The sequence below is a fragment of the Dioscorea cayenensis genome, unplaced genomic scaffold (assembly GCF_009730915.1).
Source record: "Dioscorea cayenensis subsp. rotundata cultivar TDr96_F1 unplaced genomic scaffold, TDr96_F1_v2_PseudoChromosome.rev07_lg8_w22 25.fasta BLBR01000518.1, whole genome shotgun sequence".
In the NCBI taxonomy this organism is placed as follows: Eukaryota; Viridiplantae; Streptophyta; class Magnoliopsida; order Dioscoreales; family Dioscoreaceae; genus Dioscorea; species Dioscorea cayenensis.
Window position 1 is genome coordinate 6228 of NW_024086909.1, and position 23635 is coordinate 29862.

A 23635-nucleotide genomic window follows, 5' to 3' on the forward strand; every position below is an offset into this window, starting at 1 on the left:
AGCTTCATCATTCCGTGTAATATTGGCAATTTGGGTTAAGAAATGGCATTGGCAGACTCAGGGTCTAGTATCAACATCATTCCATACACCTTCTTTCTGAAGCTAGGCTTGGACGAGCCTAGACCCACTCAAATGACTTTGCAATTGGAGGATCGAATGGTGAGACATTCGAGGAGTATCATCGAAGATGTGCTTGTCAAGGTGGATGATAAGTGCTTGTGCGATATGAATGCAAAGTGTTCATTCCTTATGTTGAGCATTACTTTTCTCAGGTTTTTACATTAATATGTGTTTTTTTATGTCACTTTTTATGCGGTATGGTTGTGAGGCTGAGTATGAAGGAAATAGGCCAATGTGGATCATAATGCACCTATTTTTGGAGGAGATCTTGCTAAGGTTCAAGCGAAGACATAGGGACAAGTGTGAGATGCTAGAGTGTGTGCCAACCTCCTCGCATTCGAGTGAGCACATCCATTTGGAGGGGCACAAAAGGCGGTCACACTCGAGCATTCCGTCTTATGCATATAAGAACAAGAGCTCCACCAAACATATATATCATTGAAGAAGCAAGTGATTCACGGCGTGAACGTGTGCCCGTTTGCGTTACCCGATGAAAGTATGGAATTGGGAAGTTATTTGAGGTCGAAGGCGTAGCGAGACAATGTAGCAACAACTGCGACAAGTACTTGTAGCGACACTATTCACAGCCGGTAGAAACCATAGAAAGCGAGAGAATCCACGGGCATGTGGAAATTATCCACTGCGTGTGGAAGTCTACTGCAGGCGCATGTATCGTCAGCACCGTGGAGTTGCCCGATTCGACCATATTTAAAAGCCGATTCAGCCCGATTTTTGGTATTCTTTTCTCCATCTTTTCCCCAACTTGTGAGAGGGCTTGACTAGGGTTTTCGAGGGGTATTGGCCAAGGTGTTTGGAGAGGTTCTACTGGCTCCGACATCGTGATTCCATTAGGAAGAAGGTTGGTATGGGGAGCTTCGATCAGGCGTATCCTATCTGGGGACGAAGGAATCCTTGGACGACAAGTAGAGGACTTTCCACAAAGACCATCGACCACGACCATCGAGGGGTTTCTTTATGGATTCATTGATTTTACATTCGATTTCTTTGATTGTACTTAGCTCCATGGAGCTAAACCCCTAGTGGTACTTGGGTGATTGTGAACCCTAGGATGTATTCGTTTCATCGAACTTCTTTATTATGCTTCCAATAAATTGATGTTTATTGTGAGTTCCAACCTTGAATGCTTGATTGTATGAACATTTCCCCTTGAGTGACACTAGGGTTGAGAGTTCTTGTTGGTAACCTTGTGAGTGGTGACACACCACGGCGTTAGACAAAACTAGGTTGGAGAGGGTTGAGAGGGTGAGTCGAGGGAGAGTGCAGGGGGCGTCGCCTTTTCCCCTCCGATGTGATAGATTCTACCTCCGTTCCTCGAGGTTTTTGCGGCCATAATAGAGTGAATGGTCTAAGGGATGACCCTCAGCTGGGAGCCTAGTTGCTGCGTGCAATGGGTGAAGCGTTGAGGTGATCTTAGTATCTAGGGCTTAATTGTGGCTAGGGACCTTCGCCTGGACCAAAGGGTTAGTTCTAAATCTAGGAAGAGATTTATCACTTGGAATCTCTAGAGCTCATTGCAACTCTATGCGAGTATGAGGTGTTGACATTGGTCGATTTCTCCTCCGGGACATGTATAGAGTTAGGCATAGTTGACCTTAGATTTGGGACTATGTATGCAAGGATTTCCATGACTCACCATTGCATTGATTAGGAAGTATAATAGAGGGTTCTTGCACTTGAAACGATTATCCTAGGTGAAGCATTATCCGAGTACCCGGTCTTTATCGATTGCCTTACCTCCTCCTTACTTTTGCTCTCTTAATTGTTGCTTTTAATTCCTGAGAATTGAATCATTATCACACTTATCTTTGTTGATACTCCACATAGCTAAGAATCAAATTAAGTGACTTTACTCCCTACTCCATGTGGAATTTACCCTGCTCACCCGGGATTTTTACTTCGACAAACCCGTGCACTTGCGGGATATAAGCAAGGGGACCTTGTCAGTGGATGAGTAAATTTTTCCTGTATATTTTGTGGTGTTAGACATCGATGAGGATGCGGAAGTATCATTGATACTTGGGAGACCGTTCTTGCAGACTTCCAAGGCATTGATTGACATGGACGGTGGGGAGCTAACATTGAGAGTTGGAGATGACAAGCTCACAAACTGCCTTGCTGAAGCTATGTGGCATTCTCTTGATTTTGATGATACTTTATATTTTCTAGACACTACAGATGAGATTGTTAATGGATACATGTAGGAAATGTTCAATCCGGACCTGTACGAGGGTTTGTTCGACCAAAATGTGGAAAATGAAGAAGTTTCGATGCTTGGTTCGACTGAAGAAGTACCATGTACTCCAGGGATCCTGAAGAAGGTGCTCCAGAAGATGAATAAGGTGATGAGACACAACAAAAAATGCTCCAAGGCTGTTGGATACACGTGTGAACTGAACAAATTGGATGCACCATTGCTAGGTGGTCCCAAGCCTGATAACTCACCTTCTACCTTCAAGAGACTTTGTTCATCATTCTTTCAAGCTATGGCTAAGAGGGAAACCTTCATGTATGAATGCCTATGAGGTAAGACGGGGTACGTCAAGTTTAGTGACATAAAACAAGCGCTTCTTGGGAGGCAACCCAAGTGTTTACTGTTTTCTTAGTTAGTAATTTAGTGTTTGCACGAATAAAGTGTGTAGTGTTTTTGTCTTTATTTTTAGATGCTTTTGCTATGATTTTAATGTTGATTTACCGAATTTTTTGTCGTTTGAGCTATCTCTCATGTTTTTTGCTGGTATACTTTGCATAATATGGCAGGCTCTGAGTGTGTACATGTTCAAGAATTTTCTGCAGAGCCTGCAGCGTTTTTAAGGCATCCAGGGAAAACACACGTGGCACGTCCGTATATGTGTGTAAACTGCAAGTGCATGGGTGTCAAAGTAATAATCCCAGATGAGTGGGTATCGTATCCACAGAGAGTAGGGAATAAAGACACTTAAGTTGTTTCTTAACTAATGTGGAAGATGAATAGTGATATGTGTGACAAGATTCAATTCTCAAAAGTAAAAACAACAAGAAAGAGAGCACAAGTAAAGGATAAGGTAAGGCAATTGATAAAGATGGGGTACCCGGATATTGCTCCACCTTGGACAATCGTTTCAAGTGCACGAAACCTCTATTATGCTTCCTAATTAATGCAATAGAGAGTCATGGAAATCCTTAATTGCATAGTCCCAAATCTAAGGTCAACCATGCCTAACTCTATACATGTCCTGGAGGAGAAATCGAATAATCTCAACACCTCGCACTCGTATAGAATTGCAATGAGCTCTAGGGATTCCAAATGATAAACTCTATTCCTATGTATAGATCTAACCCTTTGGTCCAAGTGAAAGATCCATAACCACAATTAAGCCCTACATGCTAAAATCACTTCAACGCTTCATTCCATTGCACTCGCAACTAAGGCCCAGCGGAAGGTCATCCCTTAGCCCATTGACAAGATCCCCTTGCGTATATCCCGCAAGTGCACGGGTTTGTCAAAGTAATAATCCCAAATGAGCAGGTATCGAATCCACAGGGAGTAGGGAATAAAAACACTAAATCCGCTTCATAGCTATGTGAAAGATCAGTAGTGATAAGTGTGACAATGATTCAATTCTCAAAAGTAAAAGCAATAAGTAAGAGAGCACGAGTAAAGGAGGAGGTAAGGCAATCGATAAAGATGGGGTACTCGGATAATGCTCCACCTAGGATAATCGTTTCAAGTGCAAGAACCTTCTATTATGCTTCCTAATTAATGCAATGGTGAGTCATGGAAATTCTTAAATACATAGTCTCAAATCTAAGGTCAGCTATGCCTAACGCTATACATGTCACGGAGGTGAGATTAGATAACCTCTCAACCTCGCACTCGAATAGAGTTGCAATGAGCTCTAGGGATTCCAAGTGATAAATCTCTTCCTAATTATAGACCTAACCCTTTTGTCCAGGTGGAAGGTCCCTAACCATGATTAAGTCCTAGATACTAAGATCACCTCAACGCTTCACTCCATTGCACGTGCAACTAAGCCCCAGCAGAGGGTCATCCCTTAGACCATTCGCTCTATTATGGATGCAAAGAACTCAAGGAACGGAGGTAGAATCTATCACGCCGGAGGGGAAAGGGGACGCTCTTGTACCTCTCGACTCGCCCTCTCAACCATCTCCAACTTAGCTTTGTTTAACGCTCGTGGTGTGTCACTCACTCACAAGGTTACCAACAAAAACTGTCAACCCTAGTGTCACTCTAGGGGAAATGTTCATACAATCAAGAATTCAAGGTGGGAACTCACAACAAAGATCAATTAATTGAAAGCATAATAAAGAGATTCAATGAAACAAATATATCCTAGGGTTCACAAATACCCAAGTACCCACTAGGGTTTAGCTCTCCATGGAGCTAAGTACAATCAAAGAAATAGAATGTAAAAGCAATGAATCCATAGAGAAACCCCCTCGATAGTCGTATCGATGGTCTTGTGGAAAGTTCTCTACTCGTCGTCCAAGGATTCCCTTGTCCTGTATAGGATACGCCTCGACGTAAGATCCCCTACCAACCTTCTTCCAATGGAATGATGATATCAGAGAGGTAGAACCTCTCCAAAACCCTAGCCAATATCTCTCAAAACCCTAACCGAAACCCTCTCTCAAGTTGGGGAAAAGATGGAGAAAAGAATGCTGAAATCGTGGCTGAATCGGCTTTAAATAGGGCTGGAATCAGGAATCCACACGCCCCTGTGGAATTTCCACACCGGCGTGGGTAATTTCCACATGCCATTGTGGATTCTCTGGAATTATGATTTTCGGCCGGCTATTAACAGTGCTGCCACAGTACTTTCGCTGCATCGCTCTGCTACAGAACCTGGCCTAAAATACTTACCAAATCCATACTTTCATCGAGGTGACACAAACAAGCACACGTTCAAGTCGTGGATTGCTTTGCTTCTTTAATGACGGACAAGTTGGTGGAGATCTTGTTCTATGTGCATAAGTCAGAATGCTTGAGTGAGACTGCCCTTGTGCCCCTCCATATGGTTGTGCTAACTCAAATACGGGGAGGTTGGCACACACTCTAGCATCTCACACCCGACCTATGTCTTCGCGTTTGAACCTTGGCAAGATTTCCTCCAAAATTGGTGCATTATGATCCACATTGGTTTCTTTCTTTCATACTCGGCCTCACAACTCTACCTGCATAAAAGTATCATAAAAACACACATATTAGTGTAAAAACCCGACAAAAGTAATGCTCAACATAAGGAAAGAACGCTTCGCATCCATATCGCACAGCACTTATCAAACTCCCCCACACTTAAGCTTTTGCTATTCCTCAAGAAAAAATTAAACATTCTGTGCATCAATGAAGAAAATATTGAAAGTGCTTAGCCTTAGGTTCACCAAAGTATACAAAGAGAGCATTCTACAAGTAAGGGAAATTTCAACACTAGATATGAAAAATCAAAGCTCCAGCTAAAAACGTGAATCAAAAAGGACAACAAACCCAAAATCGTGTATATGTGTGAACTCACTCAAAATAACCCAAGGTATACTCCTCAAAGTTCTAAGTGCAAGGGACTTATTTATCTACAAAAGTGACAACAATTTCAAAGATGGTAGTAGCTTCACACATCCTCTAAGGTAGCCCTTTCCAAAGCAGCCGCTAAGGTGGCTTTCATACTTTTGAGGTGGTAGCTCTTCCTACCGGAGTGGTAGCTTTCACTCATCCTATGAGATAGCTCTTTCTCTCATGAGGGCATAGCTAGAATCCGACTTATGAGAGTACCTTCATACTTCATAGGTGGTAGCTGATAAGTGCTTGTGTGATATGAATGCGAAGCATTCTTTCCTTATGTTGAGCATTACTTTTCTTGGGTTTTTACATTAATATATGTGTTTTTATGTTACTTTTATGCAGGTAGGGTTGTGAAACCAATTATGAAGGAAAGAAGCCAATGTGGATCACAATGCACCGATTTTGGAGGAAATCTTGCTAAGGTTCAAACGCGAAGATATAAGTCGGGTGCGAGATGCTAGAGTGTGTGCCAACCTCCCGATATTTGAGTTTGCACAAGCATTTGGAGGGGCACAAGGGCAGTCACACTCAAGCATTCCGACTTATGCACATAGAACAAGATCTCCATCAACTTATCCGTCATTGAAGAAGCAAAGCGATCCACGGCATAAATGTGTGCCCATTTATGTCACCTCGATGAAAAGTGGATTCGGGAGTATTCGTGGAGTCGCCCGATTCCAGCCCTATTTAAAGCCGATTCAGCCCCGATTTTGATATTCTTTCCTCCATCTTTTCCCCAACTTGAGAGAGGTCTTCGGCTCGGGTTTTGAGGAGTATTGACCAAGGGTTTGGAGAGGTTCTACAGCTCCGACATAGTCATTCCTGAGGAAGAAGGTTGGTAGGGGAGCTTCGATCGAGGCGTATCCTATACTGGATGAGGGAATCCTTGGACGACGAGTAGAGGACTCTCTGCAAGACCATCGACACGACCATCGAGGGGGTTTCTTTATGGATTCATTGCTTTTACATTCGATTTCTTTGATTGTACTTAGCTCCATGGAGAGCTAAACCCCTAGTGGGTACTTGGGTGATTGTGAACCCTAGGATGTATTCGTTTTTTTGAACTTCTTTATTATGCTTTCAATAAATTGATGTTTATTGTGAGTTCCAACCTTGAATGCTTGATTGTATGAACGTTTCCCCTAGAGTGACACTAGGGTTGAGAGTTCTTGTAGGTAACCTTGTGAGTGAGTGACACACCATGAGCGTTAGACAAAGCTAGGTTGGAGAGGGTTGAGAGGGTGAGTCGAGAGGTACATGAGCATCCCCTTTCCCCTCGACGTGATAGATTCTATCTCCGTTCCTTGAGTTCTTTGCGGCCATAATAGAGTGAATGGTCTAAGGGATGAACCTCCACTGGGGGCCTAGTTGCGCGTGCAATGGAGTGAAGCGTTGAGGTGATCTTAGTATCTAGGGCTTAATTGTGGCTAGGGGACCTTCCGCTGGACCAAAGGGTTATGTCTAAATCTTGGAAGAGATTTATCACTTGGAATCCCTAGAGCTCATTGCAACTCTATGCGAGTTTGAGGTGTTGAGATTGTTCGATTTCTCCTCCGGGACATGTATAGAGTTAGGCATAGTTGACGTTAGATTTGGGACTATGTATGTAAGGATTTCCACGACTCACCATTGCATTGATTAGGAAGCATAATAGAGAGTTCTTGCACTTGAAGCGATTATCCTAGGTAAAGCATCATCCGAGTACCCCATCTTTATTGATTGCCTTGCCTCCTTACTTTTGCTCTCTTACTTGTTGCTTTTAATTTCTGAGAACTGAATCATTACCACACTTATCATTGTTGATACTCCACATAGCTAAGAATCGAATTAAGTGTCTTTACTCCCTACTCCCTGAGGATTCGACCCCGCTAATCGGGGATTATTACTTTGACAAACCCGTGCACTTGCGGGATATAAGAAAGGGGACCTTGTCAGTAGCTCTTTCCACCCAATAAGCACAAATAAACAATAAAACTATTTTGTTCTTTCTTTTCATTTATTTATTTATTTATTTATTGTTACACAAAACACAACTATAACTAGTTCCTTTAACATCGAACATGAGTTTCCAAAAGAGTTTAAAGAGTGAGTAGTGCAACAAATGTCAATTGGGTAAAAATTCCTAGAAATTCAAGTAAAAACTAGAGCATGAAGACATTTTAATGTTAAAAATTCACCTAAACTCAAGAATACAATCAATGCAACTAAGGTGAACCACCATTGGCTATGTGAGCATGTATATCAATCAAGAATAATAGAAACGATGTGTGCAATATGAAACTCCCTCCACACTTAAGTTGTACATTGTCATCAATGTACATATGCAAGCTCACTCAAAATATATATTAATGAAGTGCAAATATGGGTGAAGCAATTGAAACAATACTCCCTGACTCCTAGTATTGCATTTGGTGAAGATAATACCTTGGGAGTAATGTTCCAACAGGTTGTGAAGCTCGCACAGCTAAGTGCCTAAGCACCTTGGCCGTGCCCATGACAATGTCTCAATTCCCAAGATGACAGGACCATTGCACGAATACGAGGGGGTTCAGTGAAGCTCAATAAAAACAAAATAATTCAAGTATATATAAAAGATAGACAATGAATACAACTTGAACTGCAAAATGAAAATAAACTAAGAAGGAGAATCCTTTATGAGTGAACAAGTCTAAAATAAAATGCAAAATAAAGAAAATGCAGAAAAATAAACTCAAATGTCGGTGTCACGCTGTGTTAGCTCCTCTGCTACTACTGGTGGTGGGGAAACATAAGGTGGATCCACCGGTGCTGTTATAGGAGATGGGTGTGCAGGAGATGCCGAGGGTTTGGATCTCAATAGATCTTGTAGGAAGTCGAAATGGGCCATAAGATCTGTACACTGAGCTGACTGTATCGCGCAGAGCTCCGCTATCTCGGTCCGAATCTCTCTCACATCGCTCTCAAGCCTCTCAATACGATCATAAGCTCAAGGCCCCTGCGCTGCACGGGATCTAGGAACCTGTCTGGAATCCTCCATTGTATCCCCTCTGCTCCCAGGGTTCTTTGGGGTAGCTGAAGCAATAATATAGACACTGGTACCTCAGAACATCCGCCACTATGCACCCCAAGTGAGTCGGCACATTGCGGGCCATGGAGTATAAAAAGAATAAGTCCTGCCTGGTCAGAGCAGCTGTGTTATCGCCTCGACCTGACACGGTGATAAGTGCTTGTGCGATATGAATGCAAAGTGTTCATTCCTTATGTTGAGCATTACTTTTCTCAGGTTTTTACATTAATATGTGTGTTTTTATATCACTTTTATGCAGGTATGGTTGTGAGGCTGAGTATGAAGGAAATAGGCCAATGTGGATCATAATGCACCTATTTTGGAGGAGATCTTGCTAAGTTTCAAACGCGAAGACATAGGACATGTGTGAGATGCTAGAGTGTGTGCCAACCTCCTCGCATTCGAGTGAGCACATCCATTTGGAGGGGCACAAAGGCAGTCACACTCGAGCATTCCGTCTTATGCATATAAGAACAAGAGCTCCACCAACATATATATCATTGAAGAAGCAAGTGATTCACGACGTGAACATGTGCCCGTTTGCGTTACCCCGATGAAAGTATGGAATTAGGAAGTTATTCAGGTCGAAGACTGTAGCAGAGAAATGTAGCAACAGTGCAGCAAGTACTGTAGCAGCACCGTTCACAGCCGGCCGAGAAATCAGAGAAACAGAGAACCCACACGGGCATGTGGAAATTCCGCACGAGCGCGTGTAGCGTCCACACCCGTGGAGTTGCCTGATTCCAGCCCTATTTAAAGCCGATTCAGCCCCGATTTTCGTATTCTTTTCTCCATTTTTTCCCCAACTTGAGAGAGGGCTTCGGCTAGGGTTTTGAGGGGTATTGGCCAAGGTTTTGGAGAGGTTCTACGGCTCCGACATCGTTATTCCTGAGGAAGAAGGTTGGTAGGGGAGCTTCCGTCGAGGCGTATCCTATACCGGACGAGGGAATCCTTGGATGACGAGTAGAGGACTCTCCGAAAGACCATCGACACGACCATCGAGTGGGTTTATTTATGGATTCATTGCGTTTACATTCGATTTCTTTGATTGTACTTAGCTCCATGGAGAGCTAAACCCCTAGTGGGTACTTGGGTGATTGTGAACCCTAGGATGTATTCGTTTTTTTGAACTTCTTTATTATGCTTTCAATAAATTGATGTTTATTGTGAGTTCCAACCTTGAATGCTTGATTGTATGAACGTTTCCCCTAGAGTGACACTAGGGTTGAGAGTTCTTGTAGGTAACCTTGTGAGTGAGTGACACACCATGAGCGTTAGACAAAGCTAGGTTGGAGAGGGTTGAGAGGGTGAGTCGAGAGGTACATGAGCATCCCCTTTCCCCTCTGACGTGATAGATTCTATCTCCGTTCCTTGAGTTCTTTGCGGCCATAATAGAGTGAATGGTCTAAGGGATGAACCTCCGCTGGGGCCTAGTTGCGCGTGCAATGGAGTGAAGCGTTGAGGTGATCTTAGTATCTAGGGCTTAATTGTGGCTAGGGACCTTCCGCCTGGACCAAAGGGTTATGTCTAAATCTTGGAAGAGATTTATCACTTGGAATCCCTAGAGCTCATTGCAACTCTATGCGAGTTCGAGGTGTTGAGATTGTTCGATTTCTCCTCCGGGACATGTATAGAGTTAGGCATAGTTGACGTTAGATTTGGGACTATGTATGTAAGGATTTCCACGACTCACCATTGCATTGATTAGGAAGCATAATAGAGAGTTCTTGCACTTGAAGCGATTATCCTAGGTAAAGCATCATCCGAGTACCCCATCTTTATTGATTGCCTTGCCTCCTTACTTTTGCTCTCTTACTTGTTGCTTTTAATTTCTGAGAACTGAATCATTACCACACTTATCATTGTTGATACTCCACATAGCTAAGAATCGAATTAAGTGTCTTTACTCCCTACTCCCTGAGGATTCGACCCCGCTAATCGGGGATTATTACTTTGACAAACCCGTGCACTTGCGGGATATAAGAAAGGGGACCTTGTCAGTAGCTCTTTCCACCCAATAAGCACAAATAAACAATAAAACTATTTTGTTCTTTCTTTTCATTTATTTATTTATTTATTTATTGTTACACAAAACACAACTATAACTAGTTCCTTTAACATCGAACATGAGTTTCCAAAAGAGTTTAAAGAGTGAGTAGTGCAACAAATGTCAATTGGGTAAAAATTTCTAGAAATTCAAGTAAAAACTAGAGCATGAAGACATTTTAATGTTAAAAATTCACCTAAACTCAAGAATACAATCAATGCAACTAAGGTGAACCACCATTGGCTATGTGAGCATGTATATCAATCAAGAATAATAGAAACGATGTGTGCAATATGAAACTCCCTCCACACTTAAGTTGTACATTGTCATCAATGTACATATGCAAGCTCACTCAAAATATATATTAATGAAGTGCAAATATGGGTGAAGCAATTGAAACAATACTCCCTGACTCCTAGTATTGCATTTGGTGAAGATAATACCTTGGGAGTAATGTTCCAACAGGTTGTGAAGCTCGCACAGCTAAGTGCCTAAGCACCTTGGCCGTGCCCATGACAATGTCTCAATTCCCAAGATGACAGGACCATTGCACGAATACACGAGGGGGTTCAGTGAAGCTCAATAAAAACAAAATAATTCAAGTATATATAAAAGATAGACAATGAATACAACTTGAACTGCAAAATGAAAATAAACTAAGAAGGAGAATCCTTTATGAGTGAACAAGTCTAAAATAAAATGCAAAATAAAGAAAATGCAGAAAAATAAACTCAAATGTCGGTGTCACGCTGTGTTAGCTCCTCTGCTACTACTGGTGGTGGGGAAACATAAGGTGGATCCACCGGTGCTGTTATAGGAGATGGGTGTGCAGGAGATGCCGAGGGTTTGGATCTCAATAGATCTTGTAGGAAGTCGAAATGGGCCATAAGATCTGTACACTGAGCTGACTGTATCGCGCAGAGCTCCGCTATCTCGGTCCGAATCTCTCTCACATCGCTCTCAAGCCTCTCAATACGATCATAAGCTCAAGGCCCCTGCGCTGCACGGGATCTAGGAACCTGTCTGGAATCCTCCATTGTATCCCCTCTGCTCCCAGGGTTCTTTGGGGTAGCTGAAGCAATAATATAGACACCTGGTACCTCAGAACATCCGCCACTATGCACCCCAAGTGAGTCGGCACATTGCGGGCCATGGAGTATAAAAAGAATAAGTCCTGCCTGGTCAGAGCAGCTGTGTTATCGCCTCGACCTGACACGGTGATAAGTGCTTGTGCGATATGAATGCAAAGTGTTCATTCCTTATGTTGAGCATTACTTTTCTCAGGTTTTTACATTAATATGTGTGTTTTTATATCACTTTTATGCAGGTATGGTTGTGAGGCTGAGTATGAAGGAAATAGGCCAATGTGGATCATAATGCACCTATTTTGGAGGAGATCTTGCTAAGTTTCAAACGCGAAGACATAGGACATGTGTGAGATGCTAGAGTGTGTGCCAACCTCCTCGCATTCGAGTGAGCACATCCATTTGGAGGGGCACAAAGGCAGTCACACTCGAGCATTCCGTCTTATGCATATAAGAACAAGAGCTCCACCAACATATATATCATTGAAGAAGCAAGTGATTCACGACGTGAACATGTGCCCATTTGCGTTACCCCGATGAAAGTATGGAATTAGGAAGTTATTCAGGTCGAAGACTGTAGCAGAGAAATGTAGCAACAGTGCAGCAAGTACTGTAGCAGCACCGTTCACAGCCGGCCGAGAAATCAGAGAAACAGAGAACCCACACGGGCATGTGGAAATTCCGCACGAGCGCGTGTAGCGTCCACACCCGTGGAGTTGCCTGATTCCAGCCCTATTTAAAGCCGATTCAGCCCCGATTTTCGTATTCTTTTCTCCATTTTTTCCCCAACTTGAGAGAGGGCTTCGGCTAGGGTTTTGAGGGGTATTGGCCAAGGTTTTGGAGAGGTTCTACGGCTCCGACATCGTTATTCCTGAGGAAGAAGGTTGGTAGGGGAGCTTCCGTCGAGGCGTATCCTATACCGGACGAGGGAATCCTTGGATGACGAGTAGAGGACTCTCCGAAAGACCATCGACACGACCATCGAGTGGGTTTATTTATGGATTCATTGCGTTTACATTCGATTTCTTTGATTGTACTTAGCTCCATGGAGAGCTAAACCCCTAGTGGGTACTTCGGTGATTGTGAACCCTAGGATGTATTCGTTTCTTTGAACTTCTTTATTATGCTTTCAATAAATTGATGTTTATTGTGAATTCCAACCTTGAATGCTTGATTGTATGAACGTTTCCCCTAGAGTGACACTAGAGTTGACAGTTCTTATTGTTAACCTTGTGAGTGAGTGACACACCATGAGCGTTAGATAAAGCTAGGTTGGAGAATGTTAAGAGGGTGAGTCGAGAGGTATAGGAGCGTCCCCTTTCCGCTCCGACGTGATAGATTCTACCTCTGTTCCTTGAGTTCTTTGCGGCCATAATAGAGTGAATGGTCTAAGGGATGAACCTCCGCTGGTGCCTAGTTGCGCGTGCAATGGAGTGAAGCGTTGAGGTGATCTTAGTATCTAGGGCTTAATTGTGGCTAGGGACCTTCCGCCTGGACCAAAGGGTTAGGTCTAAATCTAGGAAGAGATTTATCACTTGGAATCCTTAGAGCTCATTGCAACTCTATGCGAGTATGACGTGTTGAGATTGTTCGATTTCTCCTGCGGGACATGTATAGAGTTAGGCATAGTTGACCTTAGATTTGGGACTATGTATGTAAGGATTTCCACGACTCACCATTGCATTGATTAGGAAGCATAATAGAGAGTTCTTGTACTTGAAGCGATTGTCCTAGGTGAAGCATCATCCGAGTACCCCATCTTTATCGATTGCCTTACCTCCTCCTTACTTTTGCTCTCTTACTTGTTGCTTTTAATTGTTGAGAATTGAATCATTATCACACTTATCATTGTTGATACTCGACATAGCTAAGAATCGAATTAAGTGTCTTTACTCACTACTCCCTGTGGATTCGACCCCGCTCGCCCGGGATTATTACTTCGACAAACCCGTGCACTTGCGGGATATACGCAAGGGGATCTTGTCAAGTTTTTGGCTCCGTTGCCGAGGAGCTAGGTGTTTAGAGATACTTTGCACTTTGTTTTCTTAGCTATTTCACCACACAATCTATTTCATATCTTCTTATTCTATCATCATTTTATTTTCTTTTTCTTTATTTTTGGTGCAACTCCAGGTTATGACATGAGGAAATCCATCAATATTGATTGAAGGGGACCCTGATCTTGAACGTACACTTAGAAGAAAAGGGAAAGAACCTGTGCAATAACAGCATTATCTAGCTGATTTGGAAGTAGAAGGATCTGAAAACATGCCAGAACAAAATGAGCAATAATGAACACTATCCGATTATGCTAGACCTTCAGTGTCGGGGACACAATCGAGTATTGTGTGTCCCCCAATTAAAGCTCAAAACTTCGAGCTAAAGCCGGCATTCATCCATATGCTGCAATAGTCCGCACAATTCAACGGTTTGGCCGATGAGGATCCAAACAGTCACATAGAGAGCTTCCTCGAGGTGTGCGACATGGAGAAGATAAATGGTGTAACGGATGATGCCATCAAATTGAGAGCCTTCCCATTTTACTTAAAGGGGAAAGCAAAGCAGTGGCTACACTCATTACCTAGAGCATCAATCACTGCATGGGAGGAAATGGTAGAAGCTTTTCTAGCCCGTTATTTCCCTCCCAAAAAATCAGCAAAGCTTAGGAATGAGATCTCATCCTTTGTGCAGTTGGAATTGGAGTCTCTATTTGAGACATGGGAAAGGTTCAAGGAACTTCTGTGAAAGTGTCCGCAACACGGATTCCCGGAGTGGATGATTGTTCAAACCTTCTACAATGGTTTGAACCCGAGTACAAGGCAACTCTTGGATGTGGCGGCAGGAGGTACCTTAGGTAGCAATACCCCTGATGAGGCGCGTCAATTAATTGAGGAAATGGGGTTAAATAGGTACCAGTGGAATGCTAGGGAGAAGAAAAAGGTGGCCGGTCTCCATGAAATTGATGCGGTAACTTCATTGGCGGCCCAAGTGGAGAGTTTGAGTAAGAAGCTAGATCTTATAGCTTCGAATAGAGTTGCGGCCGTGACTAATTGCACCGGTTGTGGTGGAGGACATGCTCCCTCCGATTGCCCAATCGTTATTGGTGATGTTTCTTTAATTGAGAACGTTGACTTTGTAGGTAATGGAATGAGACCTCAAGGGAATCCATACAACAACACCTACAATTCAGGTTGGAAGAATCATCCCAACTTTTCATGGAGTAATCAAGGATCACAGAAGACCATAGGGCCATCGGGTTTCCAACAACAACAACAACCCCTCAAGTGGAAAACAGAATTTCACGCTTGGAAACCCGAATGACAGATTTGGAAAAGCACTTGGCTAGATTTGTTCAATCGGCAAATACAAGGTTTGAATCAGTCGAGGCTACACTTCGCAATCACACCGCCTCCTTGCACAATCTTGAAAATCAAGTGGGGCAAATTGTGAAGTCTCTCTCCGAAAGGCCACATGGAAGTTTACCAAACAACACGGAAACCAACCCTAGAGAACATGTGAAGGCAATCTCTTTGAGAAGTGGTCGTGAGGTTAAAGGGATGCTTCCGAGTGAGAAGCCGAAAGAACACGCACCCGAGGTTGTAGAGGTTGAGGAGGGAGCAAACAAAGAGAAAGAGGTGGCAACCCCACCTTTCAAGCCAAGAATCCCTTATCTCTCTAGATTGAAGAATGACCAAGGGGATGAACAGTATAAGAAGTTCCTGAGTTTATTCAAGCAACTCCACATCAACATTCCTTTTGTTGAGGCATTGGCTCAAATACCTAATTATGCGAAGTTCCTGAAAGACCTATTGACCAACAAGAGGAAATTGGAGGAGAGTGCTTCAGTGGTGCTTGATGCTTCATGCTCGGCGGTGTTGCAAAAGAACATGCCGAACAAGAAGAAAGACCCGGGAAGCTTCATCATTCCGTGTAACATCGACAACTTAGGTGAGGAAATGGCATTGGCGGATTCAGGGGCTAGCATCAACGTCATGTCATATACTTTCTTCCAAAATCTAGGCTTGGGTGAGCCTAGGCCTACTCGGATGACTTTACAATTGGCGGACCAAATGGTGCGACATCCGAGAGGCATCATTGAAGACGTGCTTGTCAAGGTGGACAAGTACATTTTTCATATTGACTTTGTAGTGCTAGATGTCGATGAGGATGCAGATGTACCCTTGATACTTGGAAGACCGTTCCTGCGGACTTCCAAAGCATTGATTGACATGGATGGCGGGGAGCTCACATTGAGAGTTGGAGATGATAAGCTCACATACCTCCTTGTTGAAGCCATGCGGCATTCTCTCGATTTTGATGATACTCTATACTTTCTGGACACTGCTGATGAAATTGTTGATGAATATATGCAGGAAATGTTCAACCCATATCCATACGAAGGATTATTCGACCAAGAGTAGAGAAATGAAGAAGTAATGATGCTTGGTTCGACTGAAGAAGTAATATTTACCCCGGGGATCTTGAAGAAGGTGCTCAGGAAAATGAAGATGGCTCGAAGACGCCACCGAAAACGCTCTAAGACTGTTGGAGACGTAAGGGAGTCAGGGAAGTTGGACGAACCATTGCTAGGTGGTCCGAAGCCCGAGAGTACACCCTCTATCCTCAAGAGACTGTCCTCATCATGCTTCCAAGCCATGGGTAAAAGGGCAACCTTTATTCATGAACCCCCGTGAGGTAAGAAAGATACGTCAAGCTTAGTGACGTTAAACAAGCGCTTCTTGGGAGGCAACCCAAGTGTTTACTGTTTTCTTTCTTTTTAGTTTAGTTTGTTACATGAATAAATTGTTAAGTGTTGGTGTTTCAATTCTTTTTGAGTGCTTGTGCTGCGATTTTGTTGTGGGTTTTTAAAAGAATTCATTGTGTGTTTTGTTGAGAATTGGCGAAGTTTGGTCGTTTGAGTTCTATTTCTTGTTTTTTCTGTTAAATTTTGCATAATAGGGTAGGCTCTGAGTGTGTAAACATGTTCAGAATATTTATGCAGAGCCTGCAGGTTTTTTCTAAGTCATCCAGAGAAATCACACGGGCGTGTGGAATTTCCGCATGCCCGTGGATGTGTACTGTGAGCTCATCCAGAGAGGGCACAGGGGCGTGCGGCTGCCCCTGTGGATGACCATGCGACTGGCGCACGCCCGTGGGTAATTTCCGCACGGGCGTGTGAATTCCTGCAGAGTTGGGCAGATTTTCCCGAGAACAAACTGGGGCGTGGACTCGCCCCTGTGGGTGACCTTGTGAACCAGGCACGGGCGTGGGTAATTTCCGCACGCCCATGCGAAACTCTGCAAGTTGCTCCCTCCATCCCTAGAAAACACAGTGGCGTGCGCCTGCCCCTGTGAGTTGGGCATGTGAATGTCCACGCCCGTGGGGAATTTCCGCGCAGTGCGTCGTAAGACTTGATATTTTTTTCTCGGTTGTTCGGGAAAGCCCACGCAGGCGTGCGTCCCGCCCTGTGGAGTCCGGCGCGCGGGCGTGGATATTTTTCCGCATGCGCCCGTGGGAGATCGTTCTAAGTCGGGTGAGAGTTTTTTCGAGGCGCACGGGGCGTGTATGCGCCCTGTGGAGCTTTTTGAGTAAGGCACGCAGGGCGTGGGAATTTCCACACGCCCGTGTGGATGCACAGAACGTCAAAAGTCACGAGTTCTGTTTAAAAGAGGATGGTTTCTCTCCCTCTTTACGACTCATTTTCACTTGAAAACACTCTTACGATACTCTCCGAGTGCATTGCGCCAGTTTGGTGGGATTTTAGCAAAGTTTTCCGGCTGGCTCTTCATTTTCTCACTTCTCTTCGTCGGTAAATCCCTTTTTATCATCTTCTTCATCAATTCATGATTTCTATCGATTAATCTAGTTAATAATGCTTCATTTCTTCAATTGGAACAATGATTTATGTTTAGAATGAAGTTAGAGATTTTATTGAGTTGTATTTTTGGGTTGTTGATGCCTGGCCGTGCGGTTTTCATTCCCCGTGAATCCAAACAGGCGTGCGGAAATTCCACACGACCGTGTGGATTTCTGCAGTATTGTTTTATCAACTTGTTTGACCAATTTTGTTTAAATTTTGCAGATCATGGAACCTAGGTCAAAGAAGCAAGCTGATAAGAGGCCACGTGAGTCATCCTCTGAGCCCGAGGGAATGCGATTTACGATTCCCGAACATCAGGTCCATTATGAGCGATTGTCAAGACTCAGTTTCGGATAGACTGGATTTCTGGATGCTACTATACTGTGGGAGCTTGAGCAGGGTGATGAGTTCGCTGATGAGATCGAGGATCTAGTTTCAGAAGGCGGTTGGCGGCAGTTGCTGACTATTAGAGAGCCAACCATCTGAGAGTTTACACTGGAGGTGCTCTCCTCGTTCGAGTTTGATAGAGCGTATGCGAGCTTTGACAGTTTGGGTACCATTCAGTTCAGAGTATTTGGACGCAACCATAGCTTGAGCATTACACAGTTTTCCATACTGCTGGGCTTATACGAGGAGGCATTCACAGCTACAGAGGAGTATGCATAGTTACCTACTGATTATCCTAGAACCTTGACCCCGCAGAGAGCTTACAGAGTGCTATGTGGTCAAGGTCAGTACGAGCCGGGGGTGTCCAAGGCCAAGTTCCTTTCCCGACCTGCCTACAGATATTTGCACGCCATCATGAGTAGGTTAGTGAATGGCTGTGGTGACAGTACTGGTGTCTTGAGCCGTCAGGATCTGCTGTACTTGTACTCGATGGTAGAGCGCGTACCGATCCACTTAGGGCATATCTTGGCTGAATACATCAGACATCAGGGACAGTATGCTAGATTGGGAGCGATCTTCTCGGGCCCTTACATTACGAGATTAGTGCTGGGCATGGGTCTCTTGGATTGGATTCGAGGGGCCAAGAAGACGAGTGTACCCACTCCCCTGGGTCTAGAGACGATGCAGTTGATGAGCATGGTCCGTAGGGTTCGGACAGGGGTTTTTGCTTTAGTCCTAACAGCCCCAGAGATAGCTGAGGATGAAGGTGATGAAGCCGGAGCATCTCAGCCCGTCCCTGAGCCTCAGCCAGCATCAATGGAGACCGAGGCACCTCCTGCGGCCGAGGAACCACCCCCAGTGCGTATATTTTCAACATCTCGAGCCAATGAAAGCTTGAGAGGCTCGAGAATGCTATAGGAGTGGTCCGAGCCGAGGTTACCGAGATTAGGGCTACGCAGGCCACTTAGTATACAGAGTTCATGGCACATTTCGACATATTACAACAGATCCTAGAGCAAGACATTACCTCATCATTTGTCCTGCAGCCGAGGACTCTTCAGGCCCCCTCAGTTCCTGCAGCACCTCCATCCTCGACCCCAGCGCCGGAGGACCCACTATATGCTTCCACTTCAGCAGCAGAAGCGGAGCCCGAGAGCGACTCCGACACTTGACCTTTCTTTTACTTTCATGCATTTTACTTTATTTTATTTTCTTGTTTTTAGACTTGTTCACTCAGAAAGGATTTTTTCCTTCTGAGTTTATGTTATGTTGCATTTATCGAGTTGCATTCATTGCTTCATCTTTTATACACTCGAGTTATTTTTGTTTTTCTTGAGCTTCACTGAACCCCCTTGTGTATGCGTGCAGATGGTCTTGTCATCTTGGGAATTGGGACTTAGTCATGGGCATGGCTAAGGTGCTTCGACACTTGGCCGTGTGAGCTTCACAACCCGTTGAAACACTACTCCCAATGAATTAGCTTCATCAAACGCAACACTAGGAGTCAGGGGAGTATTGTTTTGATTGCTTCTCCCACATCTATTTTTTGAATGATATATTTTGAGTGAGCTTGCATGAGTACATTAAGGACAATGTACAACTTAAGTGTGTGGGGGAGTTTCATAATGCGCACATCTTTTCTATTGTTCTTAATTGATATATGCTCACATAGCCAATGGCGGTTCACCTTAGTTGCAATGATTGTATTCTTAAGTCTAGGAGAATTGTTAACATTGAATGTTTTCATGCTCTAGTTCTTGCTTGAATTTTTAGGAATTTTTGCCCGATTTACACTTAGTGCACTACTCACTCTTTGAATTCTATTGGAAACTCATGTTTGATGTTAAAGGGACTAGTCAGGTTTACTTCTTTTGATAATATTGTGAAAAAAAAAATGAAAAGAAAGAACAAAATAGTTTTATTGTTTATTTGTATTTGTTGGGTGGAAAGAGCTACCTCCTATGAAGTATGAAGCTACTCTCACAAGTCGGATACTAGTTATGCCCTAATGAGAGAAAGAGCTATCTCATAGGATGAGTGAAAGCTACCACTCGGGTAGAAAGAGCTACCAACTCGAAAGTGTGAAAGCCACCTTAGCGCCGCTTTGTAAAGGGCTACTTTAGAGGATGTGTGAAGCTACTACCATCTTTTAAAATTTTTATTACTTTTGTAGACAAATAAGTCCCTTGTACTTAGAACTTTGAGGAGTATAACTTGGGTTGTTTTGAGTGAGTTCACACACTTACATGGAATTCGGGTTTGTTGTCCTTTTTTATTCAAGTTTTTAGCTAGAGCATTGATTTTTTTGTATTTAGTGTTGAAATTTTCCTTACTTGTAGAATACTTTCTTTGTATACCTCGGTGAACCTAAGGCCAAGCACTTTCAATATTTTCTTCATTGATGCACAGAACGTTTTTAATGTTTGCTTAAGGACAAGCAAAAGCTTAAGTGTGGGGGAGTTTGATAAGTGCTTGTGCGATATGAATGCGAAGTGTTCATTCCTTATGTTGAGCATTACTTTTCTCAGGTTTTTACATTAATATGTGTGTTTTTATGTCACTTTTATGCAGGTATGGTTGTGAGGCTGAGTATGAAGGAAATAGGCCAATGTGGATCATAATGCACCTATTTTGGAGGAGATCTTGCTAAGTTTCAAACGTGAAGACATAGGACATGTGTGAGATGCTAGAGTGTGTGCCAACCTCCTCACATTCGAGTGAGCACATCCATTTGGAAGGGCACAAAGGCAGTCACACTCGAGCATTCCGTCTTATGCATATAAGAACAAGAGCTCCACCAACATATATATCATTGAAGAAGCAAGTACTATAGCAGCACTGTTCACAGCCGGCCGAGAAATCAGAGAAATAGAGAACCCACAAGGGCGTGTGGAAATTATCCACGACCGTGTGGAAATTCGGCATGGGCGCGTGTAGCGTCCACGCCGGTGGAGTTGCCCGATTCTAGCCCTATTTAAAGCCGATTCAGCCCCGATTTTGGTATTCTTTTCTCCATCTTTTCCCCAATGAGAGAGGGCTTTGGCTAGGGTTTTGAGGGATATTGGCCAAGGTTTTGGAGAGGTTCTACGGCTCCGACATCATCATTCCTGAGGAAGAAGGTTGGTAGGGGAGCTTCCGTCGAGGCGTATCCTATACCAGACCAGGGAATCCTTGGACGACGAGTAGAGGACTCTCCGCAAGACCATCGATATGACCATCGAGGGGGTTTCTTTATTGATTCATTGCTTTTAAATTCGATTTCTTTGATTGTACTTAGCTCCATGGAGAGCTAAACACCTAGTGGGTACTTGGGTTATTGTGAACCCTAGGATGTATTCATTTATTTGAACTCCTTTATTATGCTTTCAATAAATTGATGTTTATTGTGAGTTCCAATCTTGAATGCTTGATTATATAAACGTTTCCCCTAGAGTGACACTAGGGTTGAGAGTTCTTGTTGGTAACCTTGTGAGTGAGTGACACACCACGAGCGTTAGACGAAAGCTAGGTTGGAGAGGGTGAGTCGAGAGGTATAGGAGCGTCCTCTTTCCCCTCCGACGTGATAGATTCTACCTCCGTTCCTTGAGTTCTTTGCGGCCATAATAGAGTGAATGGTCTAAGGGATGAACCTCCGCTGGGACCTAGTTGCGCGTGCAATGGAGTGAAGCGTTGAGGGGATCTTAGTATCTAGGGCTTAATTGTGGCTAGGGACCTTCCGCCTTGACCAAAGGGTTAGGTCTATAATTAGGAAGCGATTTATCACTTGGAATCTCTAGAGCTTATTGCAACTTTATTCGAGTGCGAGGTTGAGAGGTTATTTAATCTCTCCTCCGGGACATGAATAGAGTTAGGCATAGTTGACCTTAGATTTGCGACTATGTATGTAAGGATTTCCATGACTCACCATTGCATTGATTAGGAAGCATAATAGAGAGTTCTTGCACTTTAAGCGATTATCCTAGGTGAAGCATCATCCGAATACCCAATCTTTATCGATTGCCTTGCCTCCTCCTTACTTTTGCTCTCTTACTTGTTGCTTTTAATTGTTGAGAATTGAATCATTATCACACTTATCATTGTTGATACTCCACATAGCTAAGAATCGAATTAAGTGTCTTTAATCCCTACTCCCTGTGGATTCGACCCCGTTCACCCGGGATTATTACTTCGACAAACCCGTGCACTTGCGTGATATACGCAAGGAGACCTTGTCACACTGACCTACTGAGAAGCGTGTGCAAATACCTGTAGCTCAACCGGGATAGGCTGGTGGCCTTCGACATTCCCAGTTCAATTTGCCCATGTCCACATAGGACCCTATACACATAGTCTGGAGTCACTGATACTTGAAAATCCGCAGGTAAACGTCCATAATCCTCTGTACTGGTATATGCAATGTCATACAGGCCCATCCGAATCAAAAACTTAGTGACACTCATAGAAAATGGATGTCCGAATGCTCGAAACTGTATAGCATCCATAGTGTCAATTCTCCCATACCTCAACTCAAAAGACGCTAAAACCTCGAGGGTCAATGCGCGGTAAGCCGGCTCACGAATCGTCAGTAACCTCCTCCAGCTTCCTACTGCTAACATATTATCAATCTCATCAGCTAGCTCGTCACACCGGTGAATATGTCTCAGCACTTGCAAATCCACAAAACAAGTCTGACCATAACCAAGTGCTGAAAGTCTCTCAAATCGAGCTTGATGCTCAGGATTTGAGAATTCCATCTGTATTGGCTCGGGTTGGGTGACTCTGAGACACTTTACTTCGTTCTTCTTCACGTGAGGTACCATACCTGTAGTACAAAAAGAGGAAAATGATCAAAGAAGCCCAAAAGCAATATACTGCAGAATTCCACACGAGCTTGTGGAAATTACCCAAGCCCGTGTTTATCTGTAGAGCGTGAAAAACCCGCACAGGTGCACAACAATTCTCAAGAATTTAACTTACAACCCCATTTAGATTCTTTCTAAACATGCACCATGCATTGTAAAAATGAAAATTCGCACATACAAATATTCAATCTGTGAAAAACAAGAGTTGGCAGGATAAAAAAAGGTTACTGATGAAATAAATGCGAAAACTCTAAAAATTGGCACGATATGCAAAGAAAAATCCTCCAACAACGATGAGAGGTCGGTAATATGATCAGAAATGGTTTTCAGGCGGTTGAAGATGAAAAAGAAGAGAGCATGCAAGGATTTTTTATAGGAAGACTCGCGCCTCTTGGATTTCTGCGCAATCTCACGGGCGTGCAGAAATTACGCAAGCCCGTGCGCCTCATCAAGAGAGGTCCACATGGGCAGATGTACTTTTTTCATGGAGACCGGTCACTTTTTTCTTCTCCCTAGCATTCCATTGGTAGCTGTTTAACCCCATTTCTTCAATTAATTGACGGGCCTCATCGGGGGTCTTGCTACCTAAGGTACCTCCTGCTGCCGCATCCAATAGTTGCCTTGTACTCGGGTTCAAACCATTATAAAAGGTCTGAACAATCATCCACTCTGGG

At 43.6% G+C, this 23635-nt stretch overlaps 1 non-coding gene across 1 annotated transcript; it reads right to left on the reverse strand.

Moving 5' to 3' along the window:
* Positions 1-14531: 14531 nt before the first annotated feature.
* On the reverse strand, positions 14532-14638 carry LOC120254589. Its single transcript, XR_005534665.1, has one exon. It is a non-coding gene; the product is annotated as a small nucleolar RNA R71 (small nucleolar RNA).
* Between the last annotated feature and the right edge of the window lie 8997 nt (positions 14639-23635).